Genomic DNA, 15,998 nt, shown 5'->3' with positions numbered 1-15,998 from the left:
GATTGAAAAAGTGACAGTGCAAGTTTTTCCTAGATCCGATCAGATCAGATCAGTCGCTCAGTCGTGTCCGACTCTTTGAGACCCCATGAATTTCAGCACGCCAGGCCTCCCTGTCCATCACCAACTCTTGGAGTTCACCCAGACTCATGTCCGTTGAGTCAGTGATGCCATCCAGCCATCTCATCCTCTGTCATCCCCTTCTCCTCCTGCCCCCAATCCCTCCCAGCATCAGAGTCCTTTCCAATGAGTCAACTCTTCGCATGAGGTGGCCAAAGTACTGGAGTTTCAGCTTTAGCATTTCCAAAAAAATCCCAGGGCTGATCTCCTTCAGAATGGACTGGTTGGATCTCCTTGCAGTCCAAGGGACTCTCAAGAGTCTTCTCCAACACCACAGTTCAAAAGCATCAATTCTTCAGCACTCAGGCTTCTTCACAGTCCAACTCTCACATCCATACATGACCACTGGAAAAACCATAGCCTTGACTAGACGAACCTTTGTTGGCAAAGTAATATCTCTGCTTTTGAATATGCTATTTGGTTGGTCATAACTTTCCTTCCAAGGAGTAAGCGTCTTTTAATTTCATGGCTGCAGTCACCATCTGTAGTGATTTTGGAGCCCAGAAAAATAAAGTCTGTTTCCACTGTTTTCCCATCTATTTCCCATGAAGTGATGGGACCAGATGCCATGATCTTCGTTTTCTGAATGTTGAGCTTTAAGCCAACTTTTTCACTCTCCACTTTCACTTTCATCAAGAGGCTTTTGAGTTCCTCTTCACTTTCTGCCATAAGGGTGGTGTCATCTGCATATCTGAGGTTATTGATATTTCTCCCGGGAATCTTGATTCCAGCTTGTGTTTCTTCCAGTCCAGCGTTTCTCATGATGTACTCTGCATATAAGTTAAATAAGCAGGGTGACAATATAGAGCCTTGATGAACTCCTTTTCCTATTTGGAACCAGTCTGTTGTTCCACGTCCAGTTCTAACTGTTGCTTTCTTCAAACCCATCAAGTTGAATGTTCATTATGCAGCTTTTTGAATGGGGAAAAAAATGTTTTTAATAGTAATGGTCAGAGAAGGGAGGAATAAGGCCAAGCACCTGGTGTCGATGAGAACATGAGTGGATACTCAGCAAGGGGACTGGCGGGCGTTCTAGCCAGGAATGCACAGCCTGGACCTCCCACAGGTGGGCCATGGGCCTAAGCATCCCCCTTTCTGGGATCACTTCCGGTTCCCATCCTTCCTACGCGTGGTGCCCGGCAGCGCCCACCGGCCCTCGGTCCTGGCCAAGCTCTTGAGTCACTTTCACTGGCCCCGGGGGGGCCTGGTGGGCTCTGACAATGGCAGCCTCAAGCGGCCGGAGCAGCAGCTGCAGGCAGAGATCCTGCGCGTGGGCTGCCGCGTGGCCTCCTCCAGGGGGCTGGGCCGCCGGGGCTGCAGCATCGCCTCCTGCCCCACAGCCACGGGCATCGTCTGTGACTGGTCCCACTTCCACTCCAGGCTCCTGGCCGAGGCCATGGGAAGAAGGTGACCCAGAGGACATGGGTCTCCACCTCCTTCTCCTGCAGGCCGTGGGGCCCAGGGCCTGCTCAAGGGCAGCTTGAGCCTGAATGTATCCTCGGGAGCGATGCCCGACTTTGCGGATTTCCTGTTGGTGCCCCGCCGGGCTGGGTACCCTGGCAGCAGTCTGATGAGGAAACTCTGGGAGGAGCTGCAGGGATGCAGGTGGACCCGATTCGGGGCGTCCACCCCAAGGCCCAGAGAAGGCACTCAGAACTGCAGGGGGGCTTGAGAAGGCGACAGCTGCCCACCTGTCTGCCTTCAGACGTCCGGATCTGACTGCCACTTACCAAGCCTGCCGGGTGCCCGTTGGAACCTGATGACTTGCTGCCCAGGAAAGGGACCCTTCCTGGGAGGTGCTTGTGCCAGTTCACAGAATGCCAGGCCTTGCCAGGTGAGCAGCCAAGACCCTTGCCCAGACCCTGTTCATCTCAGAGACCTGCAGACAGGCAATGAGGCCTAGTGGAAGGAATACTGAACTTAGAGCCAAAGGGACTAAGACTCAGGTACCTTATTACCGGGCTCCCCAGGCAGCACCAGTGGTAAAGAACCCGCCTGCCAAAGCAGGAGACACAAGAGGCATAGGTCCCGTCCCTGGGTCAAGAAGATCCCCTGGAGTAGGGAAGGACAACCCACTCCAGTGTTCTTGCCCAGAGAATCCCAGAGACAGAGGAGCCTGGCGGGCTACAGTCCGTGGGGCTGCGAAAGAGTCAGACACGACTGAAGTGACTTAGCACACACCTCATTATTAAAGATATCAGAGGTCTAGTTGTAGAAGAAAAAACTGGCTCCTACTGGCAATGGGAGTCTTTGTAAAATTTTCAGAAATTATGCAAATTGTTTGCTAAACCATGGAAATCAGCAAACACTAAAATCCCAGCTCTTTTCCCCAGAAAGCCAGTTGTTAAACATTCAGCAGCACACCACTGCAAATATCCAAGCAAAGTTATAGGAACGAGGTCAGAATAGAAGAAAAGTCCTCCTAATTTTAAAAGAATGTCTTTGACTAGGCACAGCATTTTAAAAATAGGTTTCGAGTAATTTTATCAATACTTAGATCATGTGAGTTCTTGTAAGACTGTAGCAGTAGCAATAGTTAACATTTTGAGTACTGTTCTATACCACGTGATGCTTCAAGCACCTTGTATGTATTGATATTAATGCATTTCCTCTTTGTGATGACTTTATAGACAGGTCCTCTTTTAGGTAGAGTTTCATATCCAAGGTCACACACCTGGTTCAAGGCAGAGTCAGAAGTCATGCCAGGCAGCCTGGCGGCAGAGTCTGGGCACTGCCCCTCAAAGCTGAAGAATTCCAGGAATCTCCCATGAGTCTATACCCAGGTTCACCCACAAGCCGCGTAATCTGCTCAGCCTCCCTCCTGTATTCTTATAGGGCTTCTATAACTACTTCAACAAATGTGTGTTTATGCCATAAGTATTTATGAAGTGACTTTCATGCATTTTGGAGCAAGGAGGCAGGGATACAAAAATGCTCAAAATGTGTGCTTGCCTTCAAAGTGTTTACACTCTAGTTGGAAAGAGTAATAAATAATCACACATACCAGATATGAGAAGGGATGGCAGGAGTGGGAAAGTGATCCAGTTGGTTCAAACCATGGGACAGACTAAGGAAAAAAAAAAAGCAAAAAGGAAAGGTTGGAAAGGCCAGAGGAAGCTCTGTTATAGATATCGTCAAAGGTTTTCTTAGAGTTCCAGCTTTCTAGATAAGATCACAACCTAATCAGAGAACTGAAGGCAATCCCATCTTCTCCAAAGGTGTTAAAAGACCCAGAAGCACCCACACTAAAGTCTCAGGTGGGCTCCTAAAGGAACTTTGCCTGACCTGCCTTTTCTACTTGTTAAGTTATTCCCAGAAGGAAATAAGAGTGGGGCTTTAATAGTCACATAAGCTGAGGTTCTTCCAGCTATGAAATGTGTGGGATGCACTGAAACATATTCCTCGGGCTATACCGTCTTTTAATCACAAGCCTTCTCTGTCGGCCGCACTGCTGGGATGAACACGGCGGCGCTTTGAAGGCGGGTCTCAGCTTTTGTGTCCTACCTCCCAACCGTGTCTGGCACAAAGGAGGAAGCTTCGTAATCTGGAAGGACAGATGGTGCAGAATTGGATGGATGGAGACACCTGTGTTCATAAGACCAGCCTGTGAGTGAACTGATTTATGCAAGACCCAATGCTTCCAGGTTTCCAGTAACTCAACTCTCACTCCCCTCTTTATCACGGGTTAGCACAAACTTGGAAGATGAGATAACCTGTTAGCAAGGGTTAGCAGGGTTGTTTTGTTTTGTTTTGTTTTTTTCATAAAATTGCCTTCCTCCAAGGGCGGGCAGGCACAGTCCCCGATGTGGAGGAAGCCCCACCCCCGGCTCGCACCTTGCCTGTGCTGCTCCTAAGTAGTTCTTTCCTTCTGCCTCTGTCTCCATCTCACATGCTGCATTATATCCAAAAGGTTCGTCTCACCACTGAAGCCCAGGAAGAGGTTTTCTTCACCCAAGACGGGAAGATGCCAGCCACGTCTGACATTAAGAACATCTACCTCCTCCCAGACCAGGGTGAAGAGACCACGATGGTTGGACATTTTAAGCTCAGATCTCCTCCTGGACAAGAGCTGCTGGTAAATGACGGTAATGTCATCCGGGCAGAGGGACCCTCAGTGGTGAAGGCAGAGATCTCCGTAAGGGCCAGGCCTACAGCTCCTCTCACCCCCCAGCACCCAGCACAGACTGTTACGTTGAACTGACAGGACACTTGTAGGGCAGACCATTGACCTACACAACTCCGAGGCTGTTCGCAAATAAAACCTTCCAAAATCATTCTCTGGCTCCCAAAACAAAAGAGCTAGCTAAAGGCAAAAGTAATTAATAAATTATATACATGTGTAATATATATATAGATAAATTATGTATAAGCTCATTAAATGCCACTTTATATCTTCAGAAGCATGATTGCATAATATTAAACAATACAGATTGAGAAAACATTTAAATATTTTTGCTATTGGACATTACACTGTTTTCCAATTTTTTTCCATTTAAATACCTCCATTGTGTTATAACTTGTGCATACATACTTAAGATTACCTCTGATTACTTGAAAGTATAATAAATACTTAGAAGTGGAATTTGGGATCAAAGAGTCTTATACATTATTACAGAATTACATGGCTTCTTATCAGAGGAAAAAATTGAGAGTTGAACTTAAAATCAGAAAAACAGGCTTGAATCTCAAGTTGCCACTTATCAGCTATATAATCACAGGCAAATTCTTTTGTTTCTTGACTTAATGTGTAAAATAAGAACAATCACTATGTTGTCAGGTTATTATGAGAATGAAAAAATTAATACTTAACACTTAGCAAAGATACTAAGATACTTCAAAATAGTCAGCAAAGAAAAGTAAACATAATTGTCAATTCGAGTTTATCCTGAGATAGCGATGTATGTATCTGGAGCTGCTACTGTTTTATTTTTATTTTTTCATTTGGATTGGAGTATAGTTGATTTACAGTGTTGCCCTCATTTCAAGTGTATTGCAAAGGGAATCTGTTATGATGCACATGTATCCACTCTTTATAGATTCTTTTCCCATATAAGCCATTACAGAGCATTGAGTAGAATTTCCTGTGCTATACAGTAGGTCCTTATTAGTTATCTATTTTACATATAGTATTGTGTTTATGGGAGAAGGCGATGGCACCCCACTCCAGTACTCTTGCCTGGAAAATCCCATGGACAGAGGAGCCTGTAGGCTGCAGTCCATGCGGTCGCTGAGGGTCGGACACGACTGAGCAACTTCACTTTCACTTTTCACATTCATGCATTGGACAAGGAAACGGCAACCCACTCCAGTGTTCTTGCCTGGAAAATCCCATGGACAAAGGAGCCTGGTAGGCTGTAGTCCATGGGGTCACGAAGAGTTGGACACAACTGGGTGACTTCCCTTTCACTTTTCATTTTCATGCATTGGAGAAGGAAACGGCAACCCACTCCAGTGTTCTTGCCTGGAGAATCCCAGGGACGGGGGAGCCTGGTGGGCTGCCGTCTCTGGGGTCACAGGGTTGGACACGACTGACGCGACTTAGCAGCAGCAGCATACAGTGTGTGTATGTCAACCGCAGTCTTCCCGTTTATCCCTGTCACCTTACCCCCTGGTAACTATAATTTTGTTCTCTGTATCTGGAACTCTATTTGTTTTTTAGATAAGTTCATTTGTATCCTTTTTTAGATTTTACATATAAGCAATACCATATGATATTCGTCTTTCTCCGTCTAAATTACTTCACTCAGTATGACAATCTCTAGGCCCATGCATGTTCCTGAAAATGGCGTTATTTTGTTCTTTCTTATGGTTGAGTGATACTCCATGGTGTGTGTGTGTGCGCGCATATATATATACACACACCACATCTCGTTTATCCACGCCTGGTTGGTGCCCGTTTACACTGCATCCATGCCCTGGCTTTTGTAAATAGTACTGCAGTGAATATCTGGGTACATCTATCTTTTTGAGTTATGGTTTTCTCTGGGTATATATACACCTAGGAATGGGATGGCTGGATTGTTAGCCTTGTACCTTATGTTGGGAAATAGATAATGGATACCAAGCTTGTTTGCACAATGGGAAAATGACACATAGAGCCCCATTTGCCCTTTCCCTGACCCCTAGTATCTAAGGTTACCAGGTAGGGGACTGCTAATTTAAGTGCAGTTGCAGCTCAGATATCATGCCATACTTCTTGCAGTTCCGTCCAATTCATCCCGGAAGGGTTTAGCATCCCCTTATCTGAGTATCCATAACATTTTCCACATGGTTCTGTAATAAGAAAGAGTAAGAAAATTACTGTAACGAGTATAAATGTTTTGTCCCCCGTCTCAGTGATTGCAGCCCAGTCCCTTCGGGCCTCACCTTAGTCTTGTGGGTCTGTTTCCATTCGCGTGACAGGTCAATGGCTGAATTCTTCCCCCATCCTGGGGGAAGAAGCAAGGGGGCTGATGAGCACGGGGGCAGAGTGCTCGCGTTGGTGGACGCAAGCTATGGCATTCGGAATGAGTGGACAGCAAGGGCCCACTGCAGAGTGCAGGGAACCATATCCAGCCTCCTAGGGTAAGCCACGATGTAAAGAATAAGAAAAAGAATGCGTGTGTGTGTGTGTGTGTGCACACACACGCATGTGCGCGTGCTCAGTCACTCAGTTGTGTCCGACTCTTTGTGACCCCATGAACTGTAGCCCTCCAGGCTCCTCTGTCCATGGGATTCTCCAGGTGGGAATCCTGGAGTGGGCTGCCATTCCCTCCAGTATATACACACATATGAGGGAGAGAGACTGCCACAACGTTGTCAATCAACTATACTTAAAAAAAAAAAAAAAAAGAGTAAAAATAAGCAAAAACAAATGTTAAGGGAGCAGACTCCCAGGGAAGAATCGAGTACCATTACTTCACATACACAAAGGGTGGGCCCCTTTGGGGTCATCACTCAGGTGTCTTCCCCCTCGTTTCTTCTTCCCCAGACCAAACAATCCTCTTACCAGAGCTTCCCAAGAAAGTTCATTCTGCAAGCATGACCTGAATCTCAGCTGCTCTCAATTTAGAAAGACTCTGCTTCCCAGGGCACACTGGCAGTATCTGGAGCCGTTTGGGGTTGTCACTTGCGGGGGCTGCTGCTGGCATTCAGGGGATAGAGGCTGGGGATGCTGCTAAACCCATTTTGATTTGCATTTCTGTGATAATGAGGGATGTTGTACCCTGTGATGCACAGCACAGCCCTTCGCAGCGAAGAAAGATCAGTACCTAATGTTGGTGATGCTGAGGGCTGAGAAGCCGCACGCTCGTGCCTTGGCTCCTGTCTGTAGTCTTTGTTTCTGATGCACGGTTGATTGGTGTCTCAGTTCTGTTTGGGTTGGGGGAAAATAAGACTCTTGAAATAAAAGCTAAGGAATTTAATGAGCCCACCGTTGAGGATGAACTTCCCAGAACATTCAGAATATTATCCTAGTTACTAGAATTTGTTATGCAATCACAATGGTCAGGGAATTGTAGTAGGGCTTCCCTGCATCCACTCATTATTTCCTCATACAAGCTTCAAGATAGATATAATTGCTACCCCCAGTTAATGGAGGAGAAGCAAAGGCTTAGAGAGCTTAAACCCAAGGTCACTCAGCTTATAAACAGCAGAACGAGAATTTCAGCCCAACATCTGGGAGCCAGCCCTTTGTCTATGGAGCAATGATTCTAGTTCTTTCTTCTCCTTGAGATTTCTTGGTTCCCGTTCAGTTCAGTTCAGTTCAGTCGCTCAGTCGTGTCCTACTCCTTGCGACCCCATGGACTGCAGCACGCCAGGCTTCCCTGTCCATCACCAGCTCCCGGAGCTTGCTCAAACTCGTGTCCATCAAGTCAGTGATGCCATCCACCCATCTCATCCTCTGTCGTCCCTTTCTCCGCCTGCCTTCAGTCTTTCCCAGCATCAGGGTCTTTTCAAATGAGTCAGTTCTTCGCATCCAGTGGCCAAAGTATCGGAGCTTCAGCTTCAGCTGGTTCCCCATAGACTGTGACATCTTACGAACTTATTTTTACCTGTTGATCCCTCCCTAATACCCTACACAGTACCTGATACATGGAATACGTTGATAACTGAGCAAGAAAGGCAGGGAAGGGGAAGAGGAAAGGAATAAAGAAAGGGAGAAGGAGGTAAAGAGCGTTTTTAATTTTTTTAAGGTGAGGGAGGAGAGAGAGAAAGAAAGGAGAGGGAGGGGCCAGTCAGTGAGAATGGCGCAGGTGCCGGTCAGCCTCCCCCGCTTCCCTCGTGCACCGTCTCCTCCCTTGCGCAGGTGCCCGCCGCCCTCTGCAGTGAAAATGTCCTGCAGGAGCCAGGAAGCCAGCCCTACCTGAGAAGGAAAATTGCTGCTCTCGCTGCCTTCCCTGCCCCAGAGGAGAGATGTCCACGGCACCAGGGAAAGAGGGAAGCTGGCCCTCAGTCGGCGGGCGGCCAGCGAGCAGTCAGAGGAGGTTTCAGATGAGAGCTGATATTTACATCAAGGAAAATATGAAGGTGTTACTGCTCAGTCATGTCTGACTCTCTGCAACTCCACGGTCTGTCCATGGAATTCTTCAGGCAAGAATACTGCAGGGGGTTGCCATTCCCATCTCCAGGAGATCTTCCCAACTCAGGGATTGAACCTGGGTCTCCTGCATTGCAGGCAGATTCTTTACTTTCTGAGTTACCGAGGAAGCCCACATCCAGGAAAGATTTTTTTAATGGGAAAAAAATCCAGGGAAGAGAAGATCAAAAGACGGTGTCAATATGCCCTTTGCACATGCTACCTTATGACCTTTTATGGTTACACATTCATTCTTTCTTTCGTCAACCATGAGTTTGTCCAAATTTTGTACCTATTTTAATGTCTGGCATGTGGTAGGCCCTCCATAAATATTGGGAGAAAGCCCCCCAGTGATTTTTTTCTTTTTTTTTTATCAGAGTATAATTGCTTTACAATGCTGTGTTCGTTTCTGAGGTACAACAAAGCGAATCAGCTACGTGTATACATATATCCCCTCCTTGAATCTCTCTCTCACCCCCGACCCCACCCCTCTAGGTTATCACAGAGCACCGAGCTGAGCCCCGCTGGTGATTTAATCTATATTTTACTAAGATGGCATGCATTCAACAGATAACAACTGGCATCTATTGTATAGGTGCCAAGGTGGTGAGGCCCAGTCTTGGCCCCACAGAACTCGTGATCTGCTAAAGGAGAAGGATCATTGTATAATAGAAACTTGGCTCAAAGTTAATATTCATCGCTTCAATCAGAGCTCAAGCACTGAGTCATGAAAGCAGAGAGAAACAACCAATTCTAATGGAGGATAGGTAGGGAGACTTTTCACCAGAGGGGGTGACCTGTGATATGGGCCTTGAGCAACAGGTATTGTTTCAAAGGCAGTGAAACTTGATAAGGACAGTCCTGGGCAAGGAATAAATTAGGGAAATCTTAGGCATGAATGCAGTGAGCCTAGGGTGACTTGAGTCTAGACTGAGATTCGAGATGTAGGAAGCAGGTGGTCACATCACAGAAGGCCTTACTTGCCAGACTCGGAAGCGTGAACTTTGTTCTGTAGGACATAGGGAGCCACTGAATCACTCAATTAGAGAAGCAGTGGGTGTTTCGATATGTGTTTGGGGTGGTGGGTGCACTGAAAAGGAAAGAGATAGGGTTGGGAAGACCAGGGTCAGAATCCAAATGGAGGAAAGAGGTGAATGGGAATATATTGCTGCTCCGGTGCTCTAGCCACAAAGCCGATCAGTTCACTACAGAAAGCAAAGCTCTGAAGAGTTCTATCAAAGCCGTGATTTAGAAAAGCATGGAGACTTCCCTGGTGGCCCAGTGGTTAAGACTTTGCCTTCCAATGCAGGGGGTGCAGGTTCCATCTCCGGCAGGCAGTAAAGATCCCATGTGCCTTGCAGCCAAAAATCAAACCATAAAACAGAAGCAATACTGTAACAAATTCAATAAAGATTTTTTAAATGGTCCACGTCAGAAAAAAAAAAACTTTAAAAAAAAGGATAACTCCATAAAAAAGGAGAGTCGATGTATGTAGGTGGTAAGCATTCCCATAAATATTCCTTACGTAAAATAGGCTGATGAATAAGTGCAGAGCTAAATTAGCTGTGGCTACCAACTGCAACACTGCCACCGCGGCTGGTCAGTTCAGAGGGACAGCGCATCCGGAGGTTGCCGAGTCACTGCTGTTTCACTGTAGCGTGAGGCATGCAGAGCCGCAGCTGTCAGGATTTCCGCCACCTGTGTTTCTGGCCCTGAAGCTGGGGACATCAGGCCATCTGGGAGGCCCATCGTAAGAAGACTGAGGCAGAGTGATTCTGCGGGGAAAAGCCGTCACAATTCGTATAACCACCTGACCACGGGAAAGTTCCAGAAGCTTCCGCACTCTGTTCTCTGACCTTGTTTCTCTCTCCTCCTTTAGACAGTGCTTCATGTGAGATGTGCCCCGAGGACCAGTGGTCCAACGGGGAGAGCGGTCAGTGCAGCCCCAAACCCATGACTTCCTGTCCTACCTCCAGCTCTCCACACATGTCAGCTGTCTGCCCAGCCCTGCATTCCCTCCTCACTCTGGCCGTTTGGGGCATCTTCATCGGGCTCCACCACACCCCCATCATCTGAGCCAGTAAACCCCAGATCAGCTACCTTCTGCTGTCCACCCTGGCCCTCTGTTTCCCCTTCCCCTTCATGTTCATTGGCCCTCCAGGGCCCCTCACCTGTGCTGTACACCAGGCGGCTTTTGCAGGGGGTCACCTCCACAACTTGTATGTCCACTGTGCTAGCCAAAACCATCGTGGTGGTGGCAGCCTTCCATGGCACCCGGCTGCATGCCCAGATGCAGAAGTTCTGGGGCCAGTTCTCCCCAAAACCATCCCCATGGTCTGTTCCCTGATCCAGGCAACCTCATGTTCACTCTGGGTGACCAGATGACCCCCACGACCTGTGACCTCTACAGAGCCTGGGCCCACAGTGACCTAAAGTGTGATGAGGGCTCCTTGGAACTGTTCTAGGCCATGCTGGGTTACTTGGGGATTACTTGCTGTCTGGTTAGCTTGCTGGTGGTCTTCCTGACCCCACCAGCTACCTGACACCTTCAGTGAAACCAAGCATATCACGCTCAGCACGTTGGTCTGCTCCTGTATCTGGGTGACCTTCATCCTCCACACACAGGAGTGCCCGAGGCAGGGACACAGTCCCTCTGGAGGTCTCTGCCATCCTGGCATCAGAAGCAGGTCTCCTGTTCTGCCTCTTCCTTCCCAAATGCTACATCATCCTTCTCCAGCCAGAACAAAACACAAAAGAACAAATGCTTGGCAGGCAGCATCTCAAGTGAGAAAATCAGTAGTGAGCAATAAGGCATCCCACCTGCTCAAGGATGCCTTCCCTAAGCTCCTCAGTAGGAAAATGCTGCTTCCTCTGAGCCTTGCACTGATCCGGACCCTCCCTGTCACTCACCTGCTTCTTTTCTTGTCTTTCATCCCATTAGAGGGAGATGAGACATGTTTGCAAATAATACCGCCCTTGATGGAAACATCTGGTCTCATTCGGTCTGTGACCCCTCAGCAGTCAGCCAGTGCCTGATGCAAACAGGAGACGGGATAGTTGTTTGATGAATGAATGAATCAACTTCTACAAAGGTAGTATTGGAAGAGATCCTTGAGAGGAGGTGGCAAGGTAGAATGGTTGGAAGAAGTCAGAAAGACTTGATTCAAATCCTCCTGGCTCCTCCATGGTGTAGCTTTAGGGACTTGAGCACATTACTTAACCTCTCTAAGCCTCAGTTCTCTGCAGTGCAAGATGAGACTAAGTCTTTCTCTTAGGTTGTTGTGATAATAAAATGGAAAAAAAAAAATGTGAAGGTTCTCAGCACTTACGAAACACTCAAAAAGTAAATAGATAAAGTCACCAAGTCCACCCTGACCTTTTACAGATCAGGAACAGAAACTGATGCCAAAAGAGGGGACCAGTGAATCCAGGACACCATTGTCCAGATGTTAGGAGTCAGATGAGTAAGTTTCAAGCCATGGCACTTCCATTGCCCCAGCTGTGTGACTCTGGACAAGTGACTTAACTTCTCGGTACCTCAGTTTCCTTGTATTGTAAAGGAAGATAAGAATAGCACCTATTTTGTGGGGTTATCAATGAGGAGTAAATGAACTATTATTTATAAGATATTTATAACATTACTCTGCATATTGTAAAAGTATTCATTAAATAATTCAGTAAAATTATAAATAATGGCAAACCTGAATCTCTTGATTGACTGCCAAATAGCTGAAACTTTTATGAGACCCTTGCTCAGGCTAGATCATGGGGAGGAAACTTCAAAATGGTTAAAGAATAGTCTGTACAAACAAAGAGCTTGTAAGCTAATATTTCCAACCTAACCTGATCAGAGGGGACAAAACATATCTATTGTGAAACTGTTTATAAGAAGTGAATAGTGAAAAGTGAAAGCTGCTCAGTTGTGTCCGACTCTTTGTGACCCCACAGACTATCCAGTCCATGGAATTCTCCAGGCCAGAATACTGGAGTGGGTAGCCTTTCCCTTCTCCAGGGGATCTTCCCAACCCAGGGATCGAACCCAGGTCTCCTGCATTGCAGGCGGATTCTTTACCAGCTGAGCCACAAGGGAACCAAGAAGGGAATAGGCAGTGGCCAAAAGGCAGGGTAGGAAGATTCTGATCTCACCTGTTCCCACAGGTACACTAAAATTACAGCTATTGATGAGAAAGAGCAACTATTGATGAGAAAGTCTTGCAGACTAGCAGAAAAGAGCTTTTGCAATTAAAGTTACAGAAAAAGAACCACGACAAAGCAATTAGGAAGGGCAGAAACATGGTACAGCCAAGACCCATACTCCCAGGTAGGCAGCCCACAAACAGGAGGCTAATTACAACTGCAGAAATTCTCCCCAGGGAGAGAGGGGTCCAAGCCCTACATCAGGCTCCCCAGCCCCAGGAGTCCTGCGCAAAGAAGATAAGCCCCCAGAACACTTGGCTTTGAAGTCCAGCAGGACTTACTTTCAAGACAGCCAGAAGGCAACGGGAAACAGAGACACCACTCTTAAAGGACACACAGAAAATCGCACATGCTCCACACGTAAAGCAGAAGCAGTCATTTGAAAGGAGCCTGGCTAGCTGTCTTGGACAGTCTCTGAGAAAGCAGGAGGCAACTGGGTCTCACCGTGGCGACAGAGACACTTGCAGCAACCATTTGGGGGCGCTCATGCAACCTGGTGATGACAAACCGTGGTGGTGGCAAGCGCCTCTTGGGAATCCTGCTCTAGCTTATTACTGCCAGGATGCTGCGCCACCCACCAGTCACCGGAGGCTGAATCATGTGCTACCAAAAAACCTATGGGTCATTGAAGAAATGAGAGAGGAAATTTGAAAAAAAAAAAAACAAACCTGGGGACTCCCTGGTGGTTCAGTGGTAAAGAATTTGCCTGCCAATGCAGAAGACATGGATTCAACCCCTGATCTGGGAAGATATCCCATGCGTCATGGAGCAACTAAGCCCGTGCACCACAACTGTTGAGCTTCTGCTGTAGAGCCCAGAAGCCTCAACTACTGAGCCCACGGACCTCAACCACTAAAGTCCACACACCCTAGAGCCTGTGCTCCAAAACGAACGGACAAAAAAAGCCACTGCAGTGAGAAGCCGGTGCACCACAACTGGTGAGCAGCCCCATGCAGCAAAGCAGACCCAGCACAGCCAAAAATAAAATAAACAAGCAAATAAAGTTATTTTTTTAAAAAAACCCTGGTATAAAAGACAATGAAAACTCCACTTCCGTGAGAGCACGAGGGCCCAGAGGCATCCCACAGGAACTGGGCACCTTCTGGTTAAATGATGGTGCTCTTGGACGGTCCTCGGGGAGGGGTGTTGCTGGACAGTGCTACACAGAATGTCAAGGCCTCCATGTTTCTGGGCAAAGAGACTCATCTTAAGTTCCTGCCAAAGAAGGTTCAAAATGCTTTCATCTTGGGGCTTCCCTGGTGGCTCAATGGTAAAGAATCTGCCTGCCAATGCAGGAAACATGAGTTTGTCCCGATCTGGGAAGATCCCACCGCCATGGACCAACTAAGCCTGTGAGCCACAACCATTGATCTGGTGCTCGAGAGCCCAGGAACTGCAACTACTGAGCCCCCTCGCAACTGCTGAAGCTCAAGCACTCGAGAGCCCATGCTCAGCAAGGGAAGCCACTACAATGAGACAACCAAAAATAAATACATAAAATTGATTTTTAAAAATGCCTTTATCTTGCCTATGGCCAGCCAATAATTTTATTTGGGCCAATGAAGATGAAGTCACAAAGGAAACAAGCATATAGATTAAATAAGAAGACTCTGTCTAGAGAGAGAGAGTTGTAGCATCCCACAGTCCAAGTCAGCATTTTGACAAACGTGACTTAGGAATCAGCTGCCATGGGCTTGGAACATGAAAACTGAAAAGTAAGAGACTAACCAAAGTCTGAAAAGCCTGAAAAAAAGAAGTGGGAATCCCGGCACAACTGCAAGGGATAAAAAGAATATGGAACCATAGAAGAAGATCCACTTGGTTGGTAGAGCAAGAGGCTTGGTCTGTATTTCTTTTTTTTTTTTTTTCCTTTTTTTGGTCTCACCTCATAACATGTGGGTTCTTAGTTCCCCAACCAGGGATCAAACCTGGACCCCAGCAATGAAAGTGCTCCATCCTACCCACTGGACCACCAGGGAGTTCCTTGGTCTATATTTCAAATAAGAAAACGTAGATACAAAGAAGATAAGTACATAGGTCATGTGATTCTGGGGACTTCAGAAACTGCTGGTTGTCTACCAAAATGTGTTCACCCCTTTTCCCACAGTAACCAAATTGCAGCAGGCATTTGTCTGCCCACCTGTGGACTCTTGCTGGGAGGCAGAGATATTGCCTCATAAGCTCTGAGCTGAGAAGGAACTTTGAGACCAAAAATCGAAGCAGGCAACCACACAGAGTGCAATTCTGGAATTTATTGTTGGTGACTCACAGACAGGCAGGGTCGGGTGGACGAAGATCCCAAGGCATTTGCAGCTGCACCGCACTTCACCAAAAGGGGTACAGGGGAATTTAAAGGGGCCAAAGCTAAAAATAGAATCGACCGCTAGGGAGAAACATGTCTGCCTCACCAGGATCAGGAGTTTTTCCCTGCATTTCCACAGTCATTAACCATCTGCGTCAGCAAAAGTCATGCTTTTGATTTTCATCTCAGATGAACGCAAGAGTAGAAGTTGATAGGGAACTTACCTTACTTGGGTGCATTCCTTGTGAGTAGGCTAAAGCTGAGTCACATGGAAGTGCGGGTGGGGTTGGACTGCAGGCCTAAGGTGGAGCTGACAAAACGAATTCAGTAAGGCTCGCACAGCTCTTCTGTGTGTGCTCAGTCGTGCCTGACTCTTTGTGGCCCCATAGACTGTACCTGTCAGGCTCCTCTGCCCATGGGATTTTCCAGGCAAGAATATCGGAATGGGTTGCCATTCCCTCCTCCAGGGGATCTTCCTGACCCAGGGATTGAACCCTCGTCTCTTGCGTCTCCTGCACTGCAGGTGGATCATTTGCCATTGTGCCACCTTGCAATTACAGGTGACCTGTGGCTAACTTCTCACCAAGAAAGGTCTGTAAAAATGATGATTGCCACATCTAGTGGAAAAACTAAGAGGTGAGCTGTGTCCCCTCTGTGCTGTATCCTCACCCTTCTCGGTCCTTGGAAGAAAAGCCGTGGCAAACCTAGACAGCATATTAAAAAGCAGAGACATCGCTTTGCCCACAAAGGTCTGTATAGCCAAAGCTACGGTTTTTCCAGTAATCATGTATGGATGTGAGAGTTAGACCATAAGGAAGGCTGAGC

At 47.2% G+C, this 15,998-nt stretch overlaps 1 long non-coding RNA gene across 1 annotated transcript; it reads right to left on the bottom strand.

Annotated features, from left to right (window-relative positions):
* Nucleotides 1-2,800: 2,800 nt before the first annotated feature.
* Nucleotides 2,801-12,411, bottom strand: LOC147358797 (uncharacterized). Its single transcript, XR_015141713.1, has 3 exons — nucleotides 8,462-12,411; nucleotides 6,484-7,467; nucleotides 2,801-6,390 (listed from the first exon to the last, which is right to left on the bottom strand). It is a non-coding gene; the product is annotated as an uncharacterized LOC147358797 (long non-coding RNA).
* Nucleotides 12,412-15,998: the final 3,587 nt, after the last annotated feature.

The sequence above is a fragment of the Bos grunniens genome, chromosome 15, assembly GCF_055505025.1.
Source record: "Bos grunniens cultivar Pamir isolate PY7600 chromosome 15, Bosgru_T2T1.0, whole genome shotgun sequence".
NCBI lineage: Eukaryota > Metazoa > Chordata > Mammalia > Artiodactyla > Bovidae > Bos > Bos grunniens.
The sequence above is the reverse complement of the archived record's forward strand: the minus strand, read 5'-3'. Positions and strand labels throughout refer to the sequence as shown.